The sequence below is a fragment of the Mandrillus leucophaeus genome, unplaced genomic scaffold (genome assembly GCF_000951045.1).
Source record: "Mandrillus leucophaeus isolate KB7577 unplaced genomic scaffold, Mleu.le_1.0 Scaffold16, whole genome shotgun sequence".
Classification (NCBI taxonomy): Eukaryota; Metazoa; Chordata; class Mammalia; order Primates; family Cercopithecidae; genus Mandrillus; species Mandrillus leucophaeus.
In genome coordinates, this window is record NW_012101587.1 from 4610351 (window position 1) to 4634377 (window position 24027).

Sequence of the window (24027 nt, forward strand, 5' to 3'; positions counted from 1 at the left end):
AAGGTGGGTGTGGGGACATTCCCATTGTTGCTGTTAGTAAGAATTTACAACATACTGAATGCAGAGCCAGCTATGCAAGGATGCAGCTGCTTCCTTCAATGGACTTGGGCTTAAAGAAATTAGATTTAGACTCCACTTAACTCCAAGTGTTAAAGCTTGTACACTCTGTTGCTCTGTCCCTACCCTTGGCCTTTTACCTTTTGTACCTGCTGCTTTTTTCTTTATGGACAATGATATCAAATTAGACAGTTCCAGCATTATAGAAGAACATTCATCCTGAGGAACCAAGGGTGCCACAGATATTTAATTACTGCCACCCACGTTTCCAGAAGACACAACCTCAGGGAAGCTCAGACCCCAGCGCAGGCACTGGTCAGTTCTGCTTTGGTCCTAACATTGCCACTTGGCAATGACCCTGGCCAGCTGAAAGCCCTCCTGGAGCTGGGCCATGTCAGCCTGCCCATTGCTCCTTTTGGCAGCCTAAACTAAGGGTTGCCACCTGCTGGTACCAGTCCATGGCCTGTTAGAAACCAGGCCACACAGCAGGAGGTATGTGGCAATGAGTGAGCATTGCCATCTGAATTCTACCTCCTGTCAGATCAGCCATGGCTTTAGATTCTCATAGGAGCACGAACTCTATTGTGAACTGCACATGCGAGGGATCTAGGCGGCCTGCTCCTTATGAAAATCTAATGCCTGATGATCTGAGGTGCAGCAGTTTCATCCCAAAACCACTTCGCCACACACGTACACCATGGAAACGTTGTCTTCCATGAACCCTGTCCCTGGTGCCAAACATGATGGGCACTGCTGCAATAGGGAGTTCATAATTTTGCTCTTCAATGTCCCTGCTCCAAGTGAGGATACAACTGTTTCACTGTCACAGTATCTCTGTCAAGGTGTAGCTGAGGTTGAAGCCACACTGGGCAACATCGCTGAAGGAAGAACCCTGAGCATTAGTATGAAGGAGGCCAACGCCCAGAGCCTGGGCCCTCTCTCCGCTGGCTAAGACACAGCTGCTCTCTTCTGTCCTGGAGCAGCCTGGCTCAGCCTTCTGGCCAGCCCCTTTTCCAAAGTTCACGCTTTAGTCTTGGGGAGCTGGGGGATTTGGAGTTACCCTTCGCCTTTGCCCAGCCCCATATAATCAATCCCCTCTCCACATCACCCTCAGCTCCCAGTCCTCTTGCAGCCTCCCCACTCCCTCTGCCCTCAGCTCACCTCCTGCCCAGTGACATTTTGGTTCATTGTCTGTCCACACCCTTAACCTGCCTTTCCCCTCGGCATTCCAGACAACCCAGACTCCCCTGAATGTTTAACACTGACTGCCCTCAGGCTTGATCCTACCGTCAGGCTACTTTAGTTCCAAGCTTTTCCACATAGTGATGCTGGACCCAGTACTGGAACCCAGGCCGTCCGCTGCCCAATTCTTCATGCTGCACTGTGTCCCTTTCTCTCCCTGACAAGGATGAAATGACAATGTGCATTGCCTGCTTTTTCCACATCCATGGTCATGCTTTTTCTCCTTTTTTAACAGACACATTTAGTGTACTTTAATTTTTAATTTTCTAAATTACAAAAGTTGTTTATGATCATATAACGATGAAATCAATGAAATAATACAAGAGAAGCGTTAGTTTACTTTCACACACTACTCCTTCTCTGTCTCCAACCCCCTCACCCCCACCACAACAAGCACCAACAATCTGGCCCGATCCCTTAATGCTCATGCAAACATATGATCGTTTGCAAGAAAAAAAAAAAAAAGTGGAAAAATAGCATGCATAATACTCCACAGCTTTCTGCTCCCACTTAAAAATACATCAGTTGGCATGACAGTAAATTCATCCTGTGATAGGTGTGCAATATTCTGTAGTGCGTCCAACTCTAACCCAATATATGGACCTGTTCCCCTTTGATAAGGTGGAACACGATATATTTCACCATTCTCCTTTTGATTCTTACCTTTTTACCACCATAAACAATGTTGTAGTCAATTATCTTGAGATTATATCCTCATACAGTGGTGCTATTTTTTTTCCATTTCTATAACATAGATTTCTGAAATGGAATTACTGAGTTCATGGGTACTTATATTTTTAATTTTAAGAAATATTTTGAAATTTATTTGGGGGAAAGTCTGTAGCACTTCCTGCTCACCCAGCCGTCTTTGATAGTATCTCCTTCCCTGCCTCCTCGGTGGTATTACATGTTACCATTTTCCGCAAATTTTTTGTCAGTCCAATTTCACTATTGCTTTAAACTCACATTCCTCTGACTCTCAGTAAAGTTTAACAACCTTCTGTATGTTTATTAACCCTTATAAGTGCCTGTTCATCCTAGCAATTTTCTTAGACTATTTGTAATGTTTTAGTCAATTTTAGGAGCTTTTTATATATGGGAGATAGTAACCTTGTGTCGTATGTGTAAAAATAGTTTTCCAATCTTCTGATTCTCTTTTGCTTTCTGTTTATCATTTCTCACCATAGAAAAATGTTTAACCTTTATGCAGTTGAATATGCATAGTCTTTCTTTTTCACACACATTAAGTATTTAATTTACATGCCTCTTCTAACCAACTTAGTTTGCCAAGGGCTTCCTGGTATTTTAAAGACCATAAAGTTGTCATTCTCTTCTAAAGGCTTCCATATATTCAGGCTGCTAAGCAATGGTCTCATCTACTTCAGCTGGTTTTGTTTTTCCTTTTCTCACTTAACAACCTTTATGTATCAAGACTGGCAAGTCTATTAGGACTGTTACTGGGGGGAAAATGTTCATCGAGAAAGTGAAAATAGACCAGAAAATATTGAGTATAAATTTTGCACTTTCACACGGAGTTAAATAATTTTAAGTTTGGGTGTGTTTGGCCTAGTCCTTTACTCTCATTCTGGAATCAAAAGTTGTCATGCCTGTGGAGCCCCCTTCCTCCCAAACCTGGCAGAAAGATAATCCCTTTCTCCTCCCACTATGTGTCTCGGAAACATTGGCCCATGAAGTAGGAGAAGCAGACGGAAACTGTGACTGACAGACTTAGCAGAAGAATGACAATATGTGGAGGGAGAAAATGAGATGGAATTATGGATATTAGGAGAAAAATGTTAGATTCTGTTGAGAGTAATGTATATTCAATACAGACAGAGCTAAATAATTTAAATGTGATTTTGGTATGAATAGTAACAGGAAATTTATAGCTATTGCTAATTATAGAAGATACAATCGAATTATTATATTTTCCTCTCCATTTGCCCAGGGATCACACTGAAAGGCAATGGAGATGATAATTAGATTGATAGATAGATGATAGATAGATGAATAGATAATATAAAAATGACAAACAGAAATCTAAAAATACAACTCTTGAAACTGTTTGCTCATCAATATAAATGATGAGGCACTTTACATATATATATAAAACCTTCTCTATAGGTAAAATTCGTTAAGACAGAAATAGAGATACTGTAATTGCATCAAAAAGACAAGATGCTGAACTGGGAATATGAAATGTGGATAGGTGTTTCTCTCTGTTAAACTGATTTGCCCTGAATGGAATAGAGGATGGGAATAAGTGATGGAAACTGCTAAGCCTATGGGATCTCCAACTATTACTCCTGCATTCCCAAAGCCTCACAGGCCTTCTGGGTTCACATTCAGGTGGAGGTCATGTTGGAGCTTCCCCTCTATCTTTATCTCAGCAGGTCATCCCCAGTATTTTGTTTCTGTTATATATGCACGGACTTGGATTTTCCTTGACTAAAAGATAGACATGCCAGGTGCGATGGCTCCTGCCTGTAATCCCAGCACTTTGTGAGGACAAGGCAGATGGTCAGGAGTTTGAGACCAGCCTGACCAACATGGTGAAACTCTGTCTCTACTGAAAATACAAAAATTAGCCAGGCATGGTGGTGCACGCCTGTAATTCCAAGTCCTCAGGAGGCTGAGGCAGGAGAATCACTTGAACTCAGGAGGCAGAGCTTGCAGTGAGTCAGAATCACGCCACTGCACTGCAGCCTGGGCGACAGAGCGAGACTCTGTTTCAAAAAAAAAAAAAGAAAAAAAGAAAAAGAAAAAGATGGGCATTCAGCTCTACTTAAGGTATAAATTGAAGCTGGAAGACTTTTTAACATATTATTTTAAAAACCACTATATACATTACACGCAAATTAGTTACTATAGTTGCCTAGAATATCACTGCAATCATTGAGTTTGCCTTCACAAGCCTGGCAATAGTCAAATTCCCAGTTTTATGCTCCAGTGAATTTTTTCCTTCCCATTCTGATTATGATTATTTATGTTTATTTGTATTGTTTTGCTTAATTACATGTTGTGTTTCATATATCTTGTGTTATTTCTGAAAAATGGCATTTAATGAAGTGAAAGTAAACAGGTAACTGTCAAGAGGAGATGACAGTCTGTTAATTTATGTAAAGTATAACCAACCAGATGTTCTAGAAAATGCTTCAGTCAGTGATAAAGAAAATCCTGTTTTTAATAAACAGGTGATGACTGCATGTTGTGACAAAAATATGTTTTCCAGGAAGTCTTCTAGAACTCAGCATAGACTCGAGAGCCTAGACTAGAATCCAGGAAGCCACTGGGTGGCTGAAGCAGCCTTCTGTAGGATGCCAGGAGCCAGGCATCGGCTGGCTGCTCTGCTGGAGACGTTGGGAAGGTGAAGTATCAAGGAAACATCTGATGTCATCAGTGGAGTTGCTGCTGTCTATAAAAACCGAGCTTTCCCATTCTGAAATGTTATAGACCAAGACTGGACACTGTTATTCTTACCAGAGACTAACTTTTATCTCATGCCGATCCAGTGAATGTGGAGGGTTTTCTTTTTTCTCGCTCTGTCCCCACGCTGGAGTGAGCGGCGCCATCTTGGCTCACTACAAGCTCCGCCCCCTGGGTTCCCGCCATTCTCCTGCCTCAGCCTCCCGAGGAGCTGGGATCACAGGCGCTGCCACCACGCCTGGCTAGTTATTTGTATTTTTAGTAGACACGGGGTTTCACCGTGTTAGCCAGGATGGTGTCGATCTCCTGACCTCGTGATCCTCCCACCTCAGCCTCCCAAAGTGCTGGGATAACAGGCGTGAGCCACCGTGCCCGGCTGAATGTGGAGGGTTTTAAGAGGACAGACTTTAGCTGTTAATATTTAAATCTTTATATATGGTGTATCACACACATGCATCTGTACGGTCTTGCTGAGTCGGTGACCATGAAGTTTATTGTCCTCCTCCATTTTCTTTCGGTGAGCTGCCACTTAAGTTCTTCCTGATTAGTTTACAACAAAATTCAGAAACCAACAGATGGGTCTCAAATGTGAAATTCTAGCTGTGGAATTCAGCTGTGCCAGTTACCACCACTCCGAAGATACTTTAGCTCTATAGCAGTCATAAGGTATTTCTTTTTTTTAAAAAAAAATATGAATATGGCAAAAACAACAACAACAAAAAACCAACCTTGCATCTTTAGAAAGATCGTAATTGTAGGATAAGAGAGATGAATGTCTTCCCTGTTCTTTTCATTCAGGATCCAGACATCCACTCACAAAGGCCTGCTGTTGCTGGAATTTTAGGAGTAAATCAGTTCTCAATGGTGAGGTCAATGGTTAGGTGTATAGTTCTCAAATAGTCAGCTACATATTTTCTTATGGGATTTCAATCTCCTTCAGTCAATGTCATTTGTATATGAGCTTGAAAGATCGTCCATACTTTCCAGTAGGAAATATACAGCCACACATAATCCTGCTTTATATTTATCTTTACATCCTTTCTCTTTTATAACTTTGTCTTTCAAAAACAAAAAAAAATGCCACTTGTCTTATGTAGAGATTTTGGACTTAAGTGATTGAGCAATGCCTTGTTCTGAAGGAATGGTTGGGCCTGCAAGTTGGGTCCAGAGCGTATAACGTGAAGAAAGAGTACTACACATCAGTATGCAAATGAACATATCAACAGTCTCTCTTGTCAAAATCTATTGTGTCACAATTATTACCACAAGTCCCACTTTGCTGCCGGGTTTTTTACATGCATGACAGCTACAAGAAGATGAGCTTTTTGCCTCCCTTCTCATTTTTTTTTTCCACAGGTACATGGTTTACTCAGGCCCAGAGGAGAGAGCTGATATAAAGAAACTGTGCCACACAGTCAGATGGGGTCCAAAGGAAACAATAGCACTGAGTGATGAGTATTGAAGAAGAAATCTAAAGAAAGAATGTCTTATCAGCTGACCACAAAGCTGCCTCCTTCTACCTGGCCACATTGCTTATCGATTGTACTGCGTCTCTCTTGGATGGAAATGATACACCAATCACTCATAAGTAAATAATTTCCTTCTAAATCACAGGCCTACACCTGAGGTGGCTGCCACAGGTGCAGCCTGTTTAGACCAGCAATTCTATTTACTCCATGATGACAGAGAACAGGAAAGATGTATCATGTACTGCATTTGCTTCTGCTCTTTATACAGAAATAGACCTCTTTATATTAGCATTACATATGATTGTCTCATCCACTTATCAGCAATTTAATATACCATGGACAATATGGGTTAAAAGCAAAATAAGTTTCAAACACTAACCTTAGTTTACTCATAAATATTTCACTTCTACAAACTTTGTTTGTTCAAGCTATGGTTCTATACAGATTGGCAAGTCATTCTTCATTTTAACTTTCTGTGGTTCTAGGTCCTTCTAGACTAGAGATCCCTGAGTTTACGGCTGCCTTTTTTAGATGTTTTCGTGAGTACAAATGTGAGCTTATTGTTGACACCAGTCTCTTTCTCTTTGAGAACTGGTTTTTCTCTGATGGCTCTGGTCTAAGAGAGCTCACTCTGGATTTCTCTCTGCTAGTTTTCTAACATAACCCACAGTGAGAAATCTATTTTACTTTGGGAATAAAGGAATAAGGATATATGTAAAGTCAAACAAAATTGAAGTTTGCTTATGCTTTTTTGCACTTTGATATTTTCTATATATTCTGCCGTGTTCCCTAATATTCTCTGTTATTCTATTTTATTTTTAAGAAAATGATTGGTCTCTACCCACACAATGATTCCGCAATCCACTGTCGGAACATGATGCACAGCCTTGAGCCACTGTGTGGGAGCTTTCTCATCAGAAGGGAGGAGCACCAGGGGGTGTGGTGATGTGGTCCCTGATGGGGGAATTCCCAAAAGAGCAGCTCTGGTAGCAGCCTCTCATCTGTAGTATCATATTTTCAGTGTTATCGTGACGCAGAGCAGCAGAAAATTCAAGACTTTGGAAAACAGCCATTTTCTCTCAATTATAAGAATAATAAGCAGTATTGGAAAGATCCTAAATAGTGGTGAAGATGGAGTGAGTGTTCGGTAGGGAATCCCTGCCCTGCCTGATCATTATGTCTGCCTTGGCTGTACATGTGATCTTGGTGGCATTTCTGAACTATCACCCAGAGAGGCGGGTTAAGAGTGGTTAAGACCACAGAGTCAGACCGCTCAGAGTTGAATCCTGACACCACCACCTTCTAGCTGTGTGACTTTAAAAGTCCCTTAGCCTCTATGAAATTTAGTTTGCTCAATCAGAAAATTAGAATAGTGACACTGTTCATCTTAGAGAATTGTTGCAAGGATTAAATAGACTACCAGATGGAAAGGACTTACAGTGATATCTCGCACATGGCAATGACTGAACATAGGTTTGTTATTATTATGTCTTCCTCTACGTAGAGTGTTTCAGTTTCCTATTGCTGCTGTAACAAATTATCGCACATATAGTGGCTTATAGACCCTATAGTATGGGTCCAGGAGTCACATGTCTGCAGTGGATCTTACCAGCTAAAATCAAGTGTCAGCAGAGCTGTGTTCCTTCCAAATGTTCCAGGGAGAATCTGTCCCTTATGGTTACAGCTTCTGGAGCCTGTCCTGTTTCTAGACTCCTGATTGCATTATGCCAACCTCTGCCTTCATTATCACATCTTCTCTGACTATCACCCTCTTGCCACCTCTAAGAAGATCACTTGTGATGACCCTGAGCTCACTTGGACCTTCCAGGATCATCTCTCCATCTCAATATTCTTAACTTCATCACTCCCGCAAAGTCCCATTGCCATGAAAGGTGACCTGTGCACAGCTTCCAGAGATCAGGATATGGCATCTTTCTCAGCCATTATTCTATCTAGCACTATGGGCAACCTATTTTTCTAAAAGCTCCCTCATATCCTAGGTATGTTACATGTATTACAGGCACCCGCCTGTAACATGCCTAGACTATGGGGAGCTTTCAGAAAAGCAAGTTGCCTATAATGGTAGACAGAATAATGGCTTGGAAAGATGTCACGCCTTAATCCCTGGAATTCCGAATGTCCAATTATCTTTGATATAAGGTTCTTAAGAGGAAGGACCACATCTTATTTGTGTATCTTTCGTGCTGCACACAAAGAAATTGTCCCATTAATACAGGATCAATGAATTAACTGATTACACTGTAAAGGGCATCTTATATCCATTGAAACTACCCTGGAGTGAGCCTCCTGGGGATGACAAGGAACAGAGCTGGTGTTGGGAGTGCTATTGTCATGCTGACTGATGACCAAGAGTGATCTGAGAGGGTCTGGGTGGGACAAGCTTACCTGCGATGCCCTCAGGGGTGAGCACCTTGAACTCATTTCCATCTTTAAAAGTCTTACATTCAAACATAAATCCCTCCAGGGGAATCACCTTCCTCCCTCCTTAGTGGACCAAAATGAGTCAGAGTAGAGGTGGCTAAATGTGCTGTTGAGTGAGATAGAGAAAGCAGACCCTGCTCTCAGCTCCAACTGACATGGAGACGGACAAGGCCAGGGCCGCCTCTTTGGCTAATATGGTCAAGAAACACTCCGAGCAAACATGGCTTTTCCCACAGTGGGCTAGCAAGCCAGCCCTTCTCACAGGCAGAGAGCAGGCAGGAAGGAGACATCCAATAGTATCATATTTTAGAGGGAGGAGAGCCCTTTCTGACCACTGGATTCAAGATCTTCCCCACTCAAGTAGGTCCTGTGATATTTGGGAGATTCCCAAAAGAGGAGATGCTTCAGGAAATAAATAAAGGGGTCAGGGGTCTTGAGAGGCCTTTGGGAAGGAGTTGCAGGGGACTGAGGAACTGCACCTGTGTCACGGGGGGGACGCATGAGCGCTGCCCAGCAGCTGACAGGCAACACGCCCTGTCCCTCCCTTGGGAACAGGGCCTGCCTTTCCCTGGGGGTGTGGTCCACAGAGCAGCGGGGTTCTCTCCCAAAGCAGCAGACAGTGCGGGCAGAGTAAGTGCTTGGATGCTGCAGAGGCGCTCCGGGCACCTGCAATGAAGGCAGAGCTACAGGAACGAAAGCAGGGCCCCTGCATGAGGGCACGCAGGAAGCTCAGGGCTTGGGATGAGGATCAACTTCTCATCTACTTTGCAGATGTCCTGAGTGAGGTCCCCATGCTCCACACTCCTGTTCTGGCAGCCATCAAGAGGGATAGCTCACGGAGCCCGATCCTGGCAGGTACTGTGTGGAATGACAGCAGGGAAGTGCATCCCCAAAAGCCCCCGTGTGAAACAGGAACAGACACAGAGGGGGACTGGGTATCTCAGGGGCTGCAAACTAGGAGCGTGTTTCTGAGATGCTCTGTGCTCCATGTCCTGCCACTTTTCCCCCGTGCCCTTTTCCCATCTGCACTTGAGCTTTAATATGTAAAGGGAAATAAATAGTGAAAGGTATCAGGGAAGTTTGTGTTCAAACCAACCTGTTTGAGAGAGAGAGAAGGAGAGAGGGAAAGGTTTCTTTTTGACTGGCAGAAATTCACTTTCAAAGTCTTTTAATATACAGATTATACAAAGGGAGTTCTTCCCTGATGCCTTGAGGGATAACAAGTCATTTATGATTTCAGAAAAGTATTGAAGGACTTCAGCGGTGTCTAAATACAGAAAGGAGACAAGTCATTCAAATAATACAAAATGACCTGGGCCCTCTTTTTTCTTTTTTTTTAATTTTTGCCTTGGCTCATGTCCTTCTCTTAGGCTTCAAAGAGCTTTTTGGCCCTGACGCGCACAGCCTGGGGAGTTGGGGGGCCCCTGGATGTGCTTGGCCTCCCTGGGAGCTGAGTGCAAACGGGCACCGTGGATGCCAAGCTGGTGAGGTCAGAACAGCGTCTCCTCAGGCTCTCCTCCCATGACTGTCACTGCCCACTTGAGGACGTCTTTCCTGCCCTCCCTCTGCCCGCTCCTCCCCTTCACAAAACCTGCTCTGCCTCAGGTGCCACCAGAACCCCAAACAGTATGGCTCTGGCTCTCGAGACGACCACATTCTAGAGGAGAGGAGAAAAAACAAACATGTATGTGACGAGCTGGTGCTCAGAGGGCAATTAAGCCAGAGAGACAGAGTAAATGGGGATGGAGCATTTAGAGGCTACGTCAGATTGGGTGGTTGGGAAGACCTCGCAGACAGGGCAACATTGTCACAGAAGTGACAGAAGTGAAGAGTCAGAGACCCAACCCAGAGGGTTCCAGGGGCCAGAGCTTGCCAGGCCAAGGGAACCTGGAACGGTCCAAAGGCAGGGTCTCTGGAGCAGAATGGACCAGGGACAAGAGCGAGAGGAGACAAAGGCTGCGGAAGAGCTGGGCCCACCCGTCATGATATGGAAGGTGGCGACACAAACCATGGCCATGGCGGCATGCCAAGTGACAATGTCTACAGAGGGGAAAGAGAGTAGCCAAAGGTGGGCCCAGGTCCCAGCAGTTCCTCTCCCCAGCTGTACAATCGTATGGCAATGTTGATAGTTTTCCATTTTAAAAATCTCTTTACTGAGGCACAATATATATTCTATAAATTCACCTATTTTCAGGATCTAACTCCATGACATTTAGTAAATTTACTGAATCATTATATCATCACTACAATTTAATTTTAGAATATCGTTTCTTGGTCTATTGGCTAAGATCAAGCGTAATTTGAGAATTTTCCATTGTCTCCAAAAGAAAACTGACACCCATGAGCAGTCAGTGCTCATTTTCATCCTAGTCACAGGCAACCACAGATCAACTGAATCACTTTATATAGATTTGCCTTTGATGGACATCTTACATAAAGGGACTCATGCAATATGTGGTCCTCCATGTCTGGCTTCTTTCACATAACTTAATGTTTTTGAGGTCCATTCATACTGCAGCTTGTATCAGTACTTTATTCCTTTTCATTGCTGAATAGCATTCCATTGTATGGATTCACCCACTCCCTGAGTGACAGTCAATGGAGAGCCCTTTATCCTAAGGGACAATGGCTCCATCTTCATGACTATTTCTAATAACTGTTACAGGATGAAAGAGGTGACCACGGAATGTACACACGGAAAGTGACGATGTCAGGTGACAGTGTGAGGTACTGTCCATCTTGTGAATTACTGTCCTTTCAGTCTCAGTGATTTGTGGCGGTATACACAATGATACCAGGTCAAGCTCATACTGAAAGCCAGCATGAATACAGTGTCTTTTAGGCTGCGATGCCATTACACCATCTCTCTCTAAACCTCACATCAGTCCTGCCTCCATTCTACAGATGAGAACACTGAGGCTCCAAAGGTTTCACTCAACACTCAGGCCCACATGACGTCAAATGTTCGGGGTAAGGTTTGAATCCAAATCTTCCTAGCCCTACAGCCTGCATTCTGTGGTCATAACCTACTTCTCTTCCCTTCTCTTCAACCCAGTAATGAATAATAAACCCAGTCGAACTGACCAATAGCAAAGTGAAAAAGGAAGGGAATTCACATGTGCCAGGAATTTATTAGCAAGTGCAGGGAAGGGAATTAGTGGGTGTCTGGGATTCTCCATGGGCCCTTGTGCAGAATCCACACAGAAAACCAGAAAACAGGCTTTTTTGCCCACCTTCCCAGATCAGGACATTGACTTCCCCAAAGTCCCATTGTCAGTAGGTTGCAGAGTCCTGCACAAGATGAGACAGTAGGGCCTGGGAGACACGCCGAGATCCCAGGCAGTGTGCCCCTGGGAGAGAGCCGCTCTCCCCACTTTGAAGGAGAAGCTCAACACAGAGGAAGGAACAGCTCGCCCCTGCAGGTGGGAAGGAACACTGAGAGGAATGTGGTAGGACATGTCTTGCTTCATGGAGCTACTTACAGGGCAGCCTGGGTCCTTGTAGGCCCTGATGGATTAAACAAACCAACAAACAACTAAGCAGAAGTTGGGCCATGTTTTATCCATGCCTGGAGATAGCATAGGAATAATTCAGTGTTGTTCTTTGCCCTCCCAATTAGTACGTCAGTGAACAATACATTACAAGCAGTATTTAGCTGGAGAAGTGCACCTGAATGCTGGCCACATCCCTATGCTTCTTATTCTCTACACTGTCCACCCAAAGCAGAATCTTCTACTCTCTGACTTCCCTCTCCATCCCTCTTTTCCACCCACCTGATTTCCACACCTTACTAGGACATGAGTCTGGTCTTGACACCAGCCTGGTCATCTGAACCCAGGCCTCCTTCCTGGATTGGGTCTGCTTCACTCACCATTGGCCAGTGCAGATGACTCAGTCCCATGACTCTGCCCTCGAGCCACCAATGACCCAGCATGTCCACACTCTGCCTCTTGATGTTCAGAGTGAGCCTGGAGTCCTCTGCATGTGACTGTGTCTTTTGGGTTGGGCACATGGGCTGCCACCCTCTTCGTTGAGGAAAAGTCCACCCCTCAGCTCTGCATAGTCATCTAAGTCCCTGGCCTATGTTGACCACAGTTCTTATTCTCACCTTATCACAACCCCACATTTGTCATCGTTTAGTGGACTTTAGAGATTATCTAGCCAAATTCCAATTTTAGAGTTTAGCAAACTGATTTTATAGTTGACTGAGATTGGCTTTTCATTTGAAAATTCCATTTTAACCTTGACGTGCTATTAGTAGTGGAAACACCTATGTTTCTTAGTATTTAAAGAACAAAAAAAAACTGAGCACTGAAATTCTCATTGAATCCCCAAAGAATCTGATGGCTTCATTTATGTGATTATTGCTTCATTTATGTGATTATTCTACTATGTATGTTTTCAGTATCTGGGAATTTAACTTAGGTTTCCTTCTTGATACTATTGTAATCACCACTATTTACCATTTAAGATAATTTTTCTTTTTAGATGTTCATCCAGATTAAAGTTTTTTCCAAAAAAATCACAAAAATTATTATAAAGCAATGTTTATCGTGGAAATAATCCAAATGAGATAGTGCAATACTTATCAAAAATGTGGTCACGCAAAATTACATTTGATGATACGTTTCCTCTAACTTTCTAAGAAAATGTCATCTAATATTTGAATGCATCTCTTGTTCTACTTAATAGGAGACCTTCTTTACCACTTGACATTCTTAGATAACTGAAATTCCTGTAGAATTTCATACTGGATCCCAAGAAAATGCTTTATTAGCCTAGAAAGACAACCTTAGTATAAATTAGGATCCACCTCTAAAATATTTTATTCTCAAATGTTTGTGAGCACTAAATAGTCTTGGTTTATAAAGCAAAAGGTCAAGTTGCAAATTATATTAAAACAGTACTCCAAATGCCTATCCAAATATGTCCGTTTCAGTTATTATGCAAATACATAGAAAACAGAGTCCATGTGAGACCTCTTTAGTCTACGTCAGAACACGAGGTCAGCAGGCAGATTCAAGTTTTTTTTAGAGCACACACAGACATTCATATATGTTTTAAAACAAGTTCAACAATTTTAACTCACAAGCATAGCAACACCTTGGCAGAAAAATACCTTCCTGAATTTTACCTTTGTTTTACCTCGTACTTAATCATGAGTCATTTTGCATACTTCCATAACATAGTGACTTTCTTTCATCCTTCCTTTGCTCATACCCATTAGTCCCTTCTATCTGGAAATGGAAGCTTTATCTGCTATTCGGGAATAATACTATATTTGGGATTGATTTGTTTTTCTCTTAGATTTTACTAGAGACACTGGGATGATACACTTTATGTAGTTGTAGTTTTGCTGTTGTTATTATAATTCTTTTCTTCCTGAATCTGAAATTTAAAAAAAATGGTTTTTCCATTTAAAAAAATTTCTACCCTCGTCTTATTTGTCAAAGCGTAAACATCAGCACTAATGATAGAAAGCCTTAGATTAGCCACAGAGCTTCTGACCTCACCAGTCTCCAAGTACATGGAAATTCAGCTATATTCATTTCAAAAAGATAATAGCCTCGAAGAAGTTTTTTTGTTTGTTTAGTTTAGTTTTATTTTTTTGAAATAGCATCTCACTCTATCACCCAGGCTGGAGTACAGTGGCACGATCTCAGCTCACTACAACCTCTGTCTCCTAGGTTCAAACAATTATCCTGCCTCAGCCTCCTGAGTAGCTGGGATTAGAGGTGTCCACCATCACATCTGGCTGAATTTTTTAGTAGAGACAGTCAGGCTGGTCTCAAGCTCCTGACCTCAAGTGATCCGCCAGCCTTGGCCTTCCAAAGTGCTGGGATTACAGGCTTGAGCCACTGCACCTGGCTGACAAAATAATGTTTTATTTTGTTAACTGTGGAGGAACATGGGCAGATGGGAGAAAAATAGCAGACTTAGCCTCCTGAAGTTTCTGCAGTGAAAAGGAAATTTGAGAATCCATGCCTTCTCCTCTGACTTGTGTTTGTTTACATTTAAAGATGTTTAAGCATAAATTCCCTTTACAGCTACAAATTAAATTTAAAGATATGATTGTAGGACCTGTTTATCTAATTTATTATGCAACCATCAGGAAAACCAATGCAATTCTTTAGCTTTCTCTGAAAATTGTACATAGACCTAAAGATTATGTCAATCAACACATGGCTTTTAAACAAGCACAAACTTCCTATAACTGTTCAGTACACCTCCTTCTGTTTATTTATTCTCCTATGCAGAACAGGATCTTTTAAGATGACATAAATCTACTTTATAGTGCTTGTTTTAATACTTAACCACCTTCCTGAGAACCCATTGCTTTTGCATATAACTTTTAGACTTTATTTTTAGGCAAATACTATTATTTATTAAGTGATTGGAAATGCAAATCTTGACAAGGCTTGATGCTGTGAGCCCGAGTCCTTTATGAATCAGTACCCCATAAACCACTGTCAATTTTTGTATTAAACACTTATTGACTGAGATTTTACAGGGGCCTCAACACACAAAGGAGGATGATGCCACAGGGACCGGTGATCATTGTCAAAGGATGACTTGGAATCAAGATACAGTCATATATCAGCCCAGAAGGAAACATGGGTTACTCCTAAGTCTCTGCACAAAAAGATTCAAGAAATTTCTCATATTTCTAAGTCACTTCTTAGAGCTAGACTTTTTGCAAAGCTGAAGGGAGACAAAAATGATTTGCAGACATAGAAGATAGTTGATATGTAGGTTTGTCAATGAACATCTAGGCATTGATCTCCAAGTTCCTTCTTGGTAACCAGTGGAACACGTGTTCAAATGTTTTAAACTTATTACTCATATTAAATATGAAATTGCATAGATAGGAACCAGAGTTAGAGTTGGAGGAGGCAGGCTAACTTTGAGATGCTCTTTGTCATCTCTGAAACAGATGACTCATGAGATAAGCAGCTCTGTTTATAAAAAACACTCGCCGAAAATGGTATTGGCAATCACAGAAAGCATTACATGTCTTAGGTTGTAAAGTGTTTTTAGCTGGGTATGTGACAACCAAATGAAGGGATACATAAAAGATGTTAGAAGTATCAGTGCTTTTCCTTTTTTATTTTAATCTTTCTATTTTCTCTGGCAATAGACTTTTTTAAACAAAATTTTTCAGAAGATTAACATCAGTAAAACAATTCTGTTTTTCACTGCTTGAGTTCAACTGTATTTAGGCCCATAGATATGTCTGTCTTAAGCAATCTATTCAAACTGGTATATTCTCTTTGTCTACATGGTCTGATATATAACTTATATGTTTCTAAATGGAGCTGAAAGTTGTTAATTTAAGACAGAGTGGTTATAGAAGTAAATGCTGACAATTGATACTCACACTGAATCCACTTAAATCTAGAAATCTTTTTCAACATAAATGCTGACTCTAGGAACTTTTTCTCCTGATAACCCTTCATTTTTGTGTAAGAGACTAAAAGTAGAATGGACAAACATTGTCTATTTCTAAAGGTAATTAGAACTAAACAAGGCAGTTAGCACCCTCCCATTAAGAACCCTTGCAAAGATGTAACCCCTGGGTGTTCGGCCGGACAGCATTTAAACCCAGTCTTCTCCTCCTTGTGACCTGGGGATACAAGAGATATTAAGGCCTGTTCCTGGGTTTTTTACTTCATATAGGCATCAAAATCTCTGTGTGTCTTCTACAAAATAAAGAGATTGGATGACTCATCTCTGAATACCTTTTGAGATGCTGTATGCAGAACAAAGTACTTTATGAAATTAATCTGCAGTTAGCGCAGTTTCAATAAAAGTGGCAGCGAGCATTGGGTAGCCCGTTCTCTTCTGATATTCTGGGTACTTAGGAAGTTCTTATGGACAACATGCTGGCATTCCCATTATTCCAAGATACCGAAGCCTCGAAATATTGCTCTCCTACCCATTCCTTCTCTATGAGGCAACACCATTGCCATTCTGTGCACTACCCTCCCCACCCTTCAATGCTGCTTCCTTCAGGAGCTCTGGGTCTCCCTGGAGTCCTCCTATCCACCAGGCCCCTTCTCAGCCAGGCTCCTCTCTGCCCTGCACCCATGTGGTCCCTGCTGAGCCGAGGCTGGATCTGCATTAAAGAGAGTGGAGGCATCTGAGAAGGGCATCAGGCATCTTGGAGATGTTCCTCCAACCCTTTTGTGGCCTGAACCACCTGTACATAGGTCTGGAGTCTTGCTGAGGTGTCACCCTTAGGTTGCCAGAGTGTAAAGAAGTCAGTAAAGAAGAGTGTAAAGAAGCCAGTCTTTAGCTCCTTAGGGTCCATTTCCTGCAAAATCCACCCTGTGGGGCTTTTAATATTATTTCCATTCTAGAGCCAGGGAAGAAACTTCATTGTTGACAAAAACAAAATGCTCTTCTTTTCACCATTCTGGGCCTTAAGAAAAGAGATTTCTCACACAGTGCTGTCTTCTGCACCTATGGCATGTTCTTTGCTGTACTAAATAAGGAACGCATTTGGGGGTCTGTATAGTTGGATATGGGTTATGGTTGTCTTGCGCCCCTCTGTGTTCACGACACCTAACCAATATATGCTATAGAATAACTACCAATAAATATTTGTTAATGGATATGGAATGAAGCTGACATTTTGAAGTAGATATGCAGACCAGCAATGTGGGATGAGAAATTGAATAGACACGTACCTAATGATGTTTCTGTCAAATATCTCAAACGTATGTACAGAAATGACTTTCATGTTTTGCTATTTTGCTAAGTTGTACATTTCTGATCTCCTATTCAGATTTTGCATGCTACTTATGATGAAATAATGTGACAGATAAAATAAGTGAAGGACACTAACAGACGGGAGTCTGTTATCTTAAGTGAAACGACTCAGAAGCAGAGTCAAATGCCACGTGTTCTCACCAGAGGAAGCGAAATCACCCGTTCACATGGGTACACAGTGTGGAGTAATGGACAATGGAGACTTGGAAGGGTGGGAGGGGAGGAGGGTGGTGAGAGATGAGAAATTACTTAATGGGGACAATGTACATTTTTCTGGTGATCATTACACTAAAAACCCAGACTCTAGCATTACGCATTATATTCATGGAACAAAACTGCAGTTGTACTCCTTACATTTATACAAATGAAAAATGCAAATAATAATAATAACATTTAAAAGAATCTTAAAACTATAGAAAAAAGTCAGTAGATAAAACAAAATGGAGCCGTCTTCTATGAGAAAGAGAGTAAAGGAGCAGAAATCATTAACTGGAGCTAAAGGCTAGCACAGGAGCCCCCGAAGGACCCAGCAGCTCCACACTCCAAACCAGGCACTGTCGTCATGAAGCCTCTGTGCTCTCTTCCTGAGACGTCTCACAAGCGTGAGTGGCAGTTTTCTCAGATGCTCACCTTGCTCCAGCTCAAGCGTTAAAGGAATGGACACAGTGAAAAAATATATATTAATGGGCGAGTGGCAAACATGGGGCAAGGGATTCCTCACTGACTGAGAGTCTGAGTTCTTCTACTGTCAGCGATGTCCGTTTGTTTGTTTGAACTTGCCTTTTTACGTCTAACAGGGTTGTCTTTGTACCATATGGGTGGTCAAGTAAATCACAAAATCTTGGAGTCAGATATAGAAGAAGCTTCCCTATTTAGAAGAAGCTTCCCTGTTTAGCAGAAGCAATGCATTATGAGTCCAGAGAGAAGTGATAGCCCTGGATCTTGCAGCTGTGAACTGGTATAGGACTTGGGTGAATTGTCTTCCCTGTGTCACCCCTCTGCTCCTGGGCCTCCAACTAATCTTTTCATTTTTGTTGCAACCTGACTTTTCTGTGGCCAAGTGTTCCGGTAGACTGACCCCTCCCCTCCCTGTTACAGCACTTAGCTTCTTTCATATAGCAGGGATCGAGGTTTTTAGAGTTGCATTTTCATCCCTGCCCAATGTGTTGTGTGAGTCCAGGTGAAGAACCCCGGCAGCCAGCAGTTAACCGTGCCTGGCTAACTCTGAGGCAGATGCTCCTGCTATCTCTCTGGGTTTATTGCCCCCACTCCCATTACGCCTGACAAAGAATATGTGGACAATATGGATTTCTTAAATATACAGCCACTGAAATCATTGGCATTATGTATTTTCAAGTAATTTATGTAATTGCTGTAATTAATTTTTGGTTTATGTTATGTTTGAAATAAAAAGTAATAAAATAAAATAAAAAGCCCCCTTACGTACAAAGGACTAAGTGCTTGCAATATTTTGGTTTCTTTTTAATTGCTCCATTTTTTACTTTGATTAGTAAAGGAAAAAAGCATCCAACTGCAAGAGAAAAACACCTGATTCCATTTAAACATAGGATTAATTCATTTGAGCTGGCACCCAGACTGACGCTTGTATTTCAAGTCTTAGTGCAATCATGCTATTTGCTCTACACTTTACCAGGTCTGAATTCAGTGGCATACAGAACTGTGGGCCCAGTAGACCAGCTTTTCTTGGGCTAGAAACTTCCATTGTAACTTAGCTGTATTCTTAGAGACCCTATTCCACATAATTTTTGCATAGAGGATAGTCAAAATATATTGTTTGATTTGTTGCTTTAGTTACTAGAAATATACGAATACATTTTTTTCCTGTATGTGTAAAAATCTAAATTAATTCTTAGAAAAGTCAACATTTAGTCAAATGACAATCTTTTCCTTCCTTCCTTCCTTCCTTCTCTCTCTCTCTTTTTCTTTTTTGTAAAGGAAAAGTATTGGGAAGCAGTGAGCTCATTTTCATTAGGGAGGCTCCAGTGCAGGTCAGATATCTGAGTGTCTCCTACTGAAGAGAAACGCAGACTTCAGGTAGGAGGGGAGAGTAAGTAGACAACTTTCAGAGGGGTCTGAAGAAAAAAAAAAAAAAAAAAGCTTTAAAATGAAAAAAAAAAAAAAAAAAAAAAAAAGAAAATCTTATAAATAGAATCAGCCAGCCAAACCTGTCATTTCATGTGGTGACAGCTTTTCCAGGAGTCTTGAAAGATGCCCACCAATTCCTCTGCAAACTTCCCAAGTGGGGAGCTCCGTGCCATCCGGAAGCTCACTCCAGCACAGGCAAATCGTGGTTGGGAAATGATCGCTGTGTTGAGTGAAGGCCCATGTACCCCGCACCTGCTTGTGCCCTTGGGCATTTGGCACCTGAGCATTTTTAATATTTGCAAACAGCTACCATGTGTTCCCTGGGTCTCCTTTCCCTAATCTTGGAATCTCTGTTCCTCTTAGCACCTCCCAGCCAGAGTCCTGGGGATGTGAGGAAATGTAGAAGAGTTTTGGGTGGTCTGAACGGTCAGCACTTATGGGGCAGGGGTCATGGATACTAAACTTTCTGCAAAAAGGAATAGTCTCTAGTGATGAAATATTGTCCTTCCCCAAATGCCTGGAGGGTTCCATGTTCCCAATTTGACTGGAATCTTCATCCTTTTGGTCACTCTCCTCAGAAGATGCCAGAATGTCATTATTTCAGAGGCAGTCGCAGATTTTGCCCACAAAGTCATAAGGATCCAAATGGGCAGATTTGGAAAAAAATAAATTTGATCATGTGGATTAAAAATGTTTGTATAAACTAGTGGGGGGAACAGGAACTCTCATAAGAAGCAATGATATAAGCCCTACAGAAGAGAATTGGAAATACCTAATAAAATTACCTCTACATTTACCCTTTTACCTACCAATTTTGTTTCTAGGAGTCTGGGAGTCTACTCTGATAGTTTGCCACATCAATATAAAACAGGATTTAAGAACAAGATTATTTACTGTGTCATTATTTACAAAAGCAAAAGACTGACTCAATCCAAATGAGCATCAATAAGGAAATAAAAGTTGAATAAATTATGATACAGCTACATAATGGTATATCATGCAGCCATAAAAATGAGGAAGGTCTCTATGAGTAAACAAGTAAAAACAGCATGATACAGAATAGTGTGTGTGTGTAGGCATATATATATGTTACCTTCATATAAGAAAGAATGAGAAATATGTTTATACACACACACACACACACACACACACACACACCCATATATACATATGTATCATTATTTTAAAAAGAAACAAAAGATGGATAACAGAAATGGAATGATTGCCTGTGGGGTGGGTGGGATTGGTGGAGGGCATAGGGATATGAGTCAGCATTCTTTAAATTTATATTTTTACATATTTTTGATATATGAACCATGCAAATATTTTATATATTCAAAAAATTACATCCAAGAAGTTAAAAAAAATCTTTCTAATTTTTGGTCTAGTAATTCTACTTATGAAAATGCAAAAAAAAAAAAATCATTTGCACAAGTGAGCTCTTCATAGTATTATTTTAATAAAATCACCAAACCGGAAGTAAACACTGAAGAGGACATAACGGGTTAAATAACACATGACTAAGTCATACATGAAATATTAACCAGGCATTAAAACTACATCTCTAAAGAGTGTGCGATGATCTGGGAACATTTCTATATGAAGGGCTGTGAAGGATCTGTGGGATTGTGGACTGGGGCTGATCCATACCCATTGACGGGGAAAGATAGCTGGCCTTTCTCTTTTGAGCACCTGACCATACACTCCCAACCCAGTCCTCAGAGCTTCTCCCCAAACACACACACACCCACACACACGCACACACACACCCAGACACACACAGACAGGCCTCTTCTCAAAGCACCCTGATGTCACGCTCCCCACCAAGGCTCACGCACCCAGGTTCCGGAGCCTTTGACCCCTTCTTTCTCCAGCTGCTTCCACTCCTTCCCACTGAAGGCCATTTCTATAAAATGACTACACTGTCTATTCACCGGGTGTGGGTCATGGTTTTCTCAAAGCTTCTGAAAAGCCTCCTGAGCAGTTTGTTAGCACCCTCTCCCAGGGACTTTGCCATGGTGTTAAATCCTGTATTAGAAGAGAGTTGTCCGGCACTGGTAAACTCTCTTTTATAACACTACCTTCTGCCTACCTTCCCGGCTCTTGAACAGATACCCTCAAACGCCACTCGTTATTGTGCTGTCAGCTTCTAGGGGCAGAGATTGTCTGATCCCGGCCCCTCCTTTGGTGTTGAGTCTGCTCCTGCCCCAGCCAGGTCCAGCCACTCCCTGGCCAAGTGTACATGTGACTCACCCCTGGCTGCTGCCCTGCTGTCCAGGAGGTTCCGTACTTCTAGGGTGATACATGGTCTTCAAGTAAGAGGCCCTGTATGTCTAATTAATGTGACAGAGTCAGCCTCTAACAGGGAGAAGGAGAGGTACTTCTGCATTCTGAAGATTAAAAGATGTTGGGGATAAGATATCCAAGTGCACCAAACGCATATTTTCATTTTATTCTCAGGGTCCCATTCTTTTCCAAGTATGGCCCTGACCTTAGGCATAGATTTCCCTAGGTGGAGAATTCCACTTTCTCTGAAACTCTGTGATCCACGTTTAGAAGCTGGTTCTGGTTCTCAGTTTCCCCACAACTGGTGGAAGATCTTGAGAGTCTCTGCATAAGTTGCCAAGGAGGCCTCTCTGCTTCTCATTCCCATTCTTAATTCCTCTCAGATTCTGTCACCACTTTCCAAAGCACCAGCTTCCCGCGGGAATAGCTAGCTAAATCCTGCGTCCTTATCATTACCCTTTCCCCATATTTATCAAGTTCCTGGTATGTTTTCTAAGAACTGCATTTTTTTTCACCCCGTGCACCATTCCAGATCACCATGGTGCAAGTTTTAACAGTTGCATTCCTAACTATGCTGGAGCCGTGCCTATTGCGTATGCCAGGATTGAGGTCCTCATTGCAAGCTCCTTGGCCAGTGGGTGAACCAGCACCAAAACCTACCTCGGGAGGCCCTGAGGCAGAGACCGGCAGCAGGCGGTGTTCCCTGGAGCGTGATCTAGGTCTGACATTCATCGGAGAGGGAAGAAAGTAAGATGGAGGAGAGGAAAAATTGGACTGCAATGACATCTCCACAAAGAACTCAGCCAACCTCCAGGCAATGCTGCAGCTGGGAGGGCTCCTGCAAGTCTTCTCAAGTTGAGGCAAAGAGGTTGAGCCTTTTTCCCCCCACACAACAGCCATTGGACGCAGGCTCAAACTTCAGGCAAAGCTCTGTCTCCCACTGACGGCCATTTCTGAAAAAATGACTATACTGTCAGCAGGAGATGTCTACACTGTCAGTGAGAGATGTCTGCCTATACTGACAGCGAGAGATGTCTATACTGTCAGTGAGAGATGTCTGTCTATACTGACAGCGAGAGATGTCTACACTGTCAGTGAGAGATGTCTGTCTATACTGACAGCGGGAGATGTCTACACTGTCAGTGAGAGATGTCTGTCTATACTGACAGCGGGAGATGTCTACACTGTCAGTGAGAGATGTCTGTCTATACTGACAGCGGGAGATGACTATACTGAAGTCAGCAGCACTTCAAGTTTCCAGGGAAGTGACTGCTTCTGCCTAGAGGGGATTTCAGGGGCACGTGGAGGGCAGATGGGCCAGAGGCATGGTCAAAAGTGACTAACCAGCCAGGGATAACCCAGGTGCCCATCATCCTGGAGAAGATGCCTGAAACACAACTAACTGGGAGAGAAACTACAGAAGGAAGAAGAGACTACGGAAAATAATGCAATCCAATGTAGACACATCTATTTCAAAGCATCTGTAGACCATCCAGTGTGAAATGCTCACCAGGAAAACTCAAATGATCTGAAGAGTCTAAAATCTAGGGGGTACGGGGGCGGTCCAGGCTAGAGGGAGCATCAGGAGTCTTCAGTATACAGATGGTATTATGTGTTGAAGTGTGTTCCCCCAAAACATGTTGAAGTGCTATCTCCCAATACCACGGAATGCGACCTCATTTGAAGATAGGGTTGTTACAGGTGTAATTAGTTCAGATGAGTTCGTACTGGAGTAGGTTGGGCCCCTAATCCCATATGACTGGTGTGTTTATGAGAAGATGCCGGTGTGAAGTCAGAGACACACAGGGAGAAGGCTATGTGAAGACCTCCATAGAGGCAGAGCCTGGAGTGGACCGGAGTGACGCAGCTGCAATGCAAGGGTGGCGAACAAACACACACCAGCAGCTGGACGGGGCGGGGAGGGATCCTACCCGGACTCTCAGAGGGAACGCAATCCTCTGGACACCTTGATTTCGGACTTCCAGCCTCCCAAACAGTGAGAGGACAAATTTCAGTTGTTGTGCGCCACTTAGTTTGTGATATTTTCTTCTGGCAGCCCCAGGAGAGTAACACAGATGGTCACTGAAATTGTGGATACCAGGAGCCTGTGTAGCGAAGGGCAGAGGTAACAGGAAGTTCAGCAGGCGAGGAGCAGGTGGAGGCAATGTGCCTGGGGTCACCTGAAAGAACAGGGAGGAGCTGGAGAGTGCAATCACCAACCCCCACC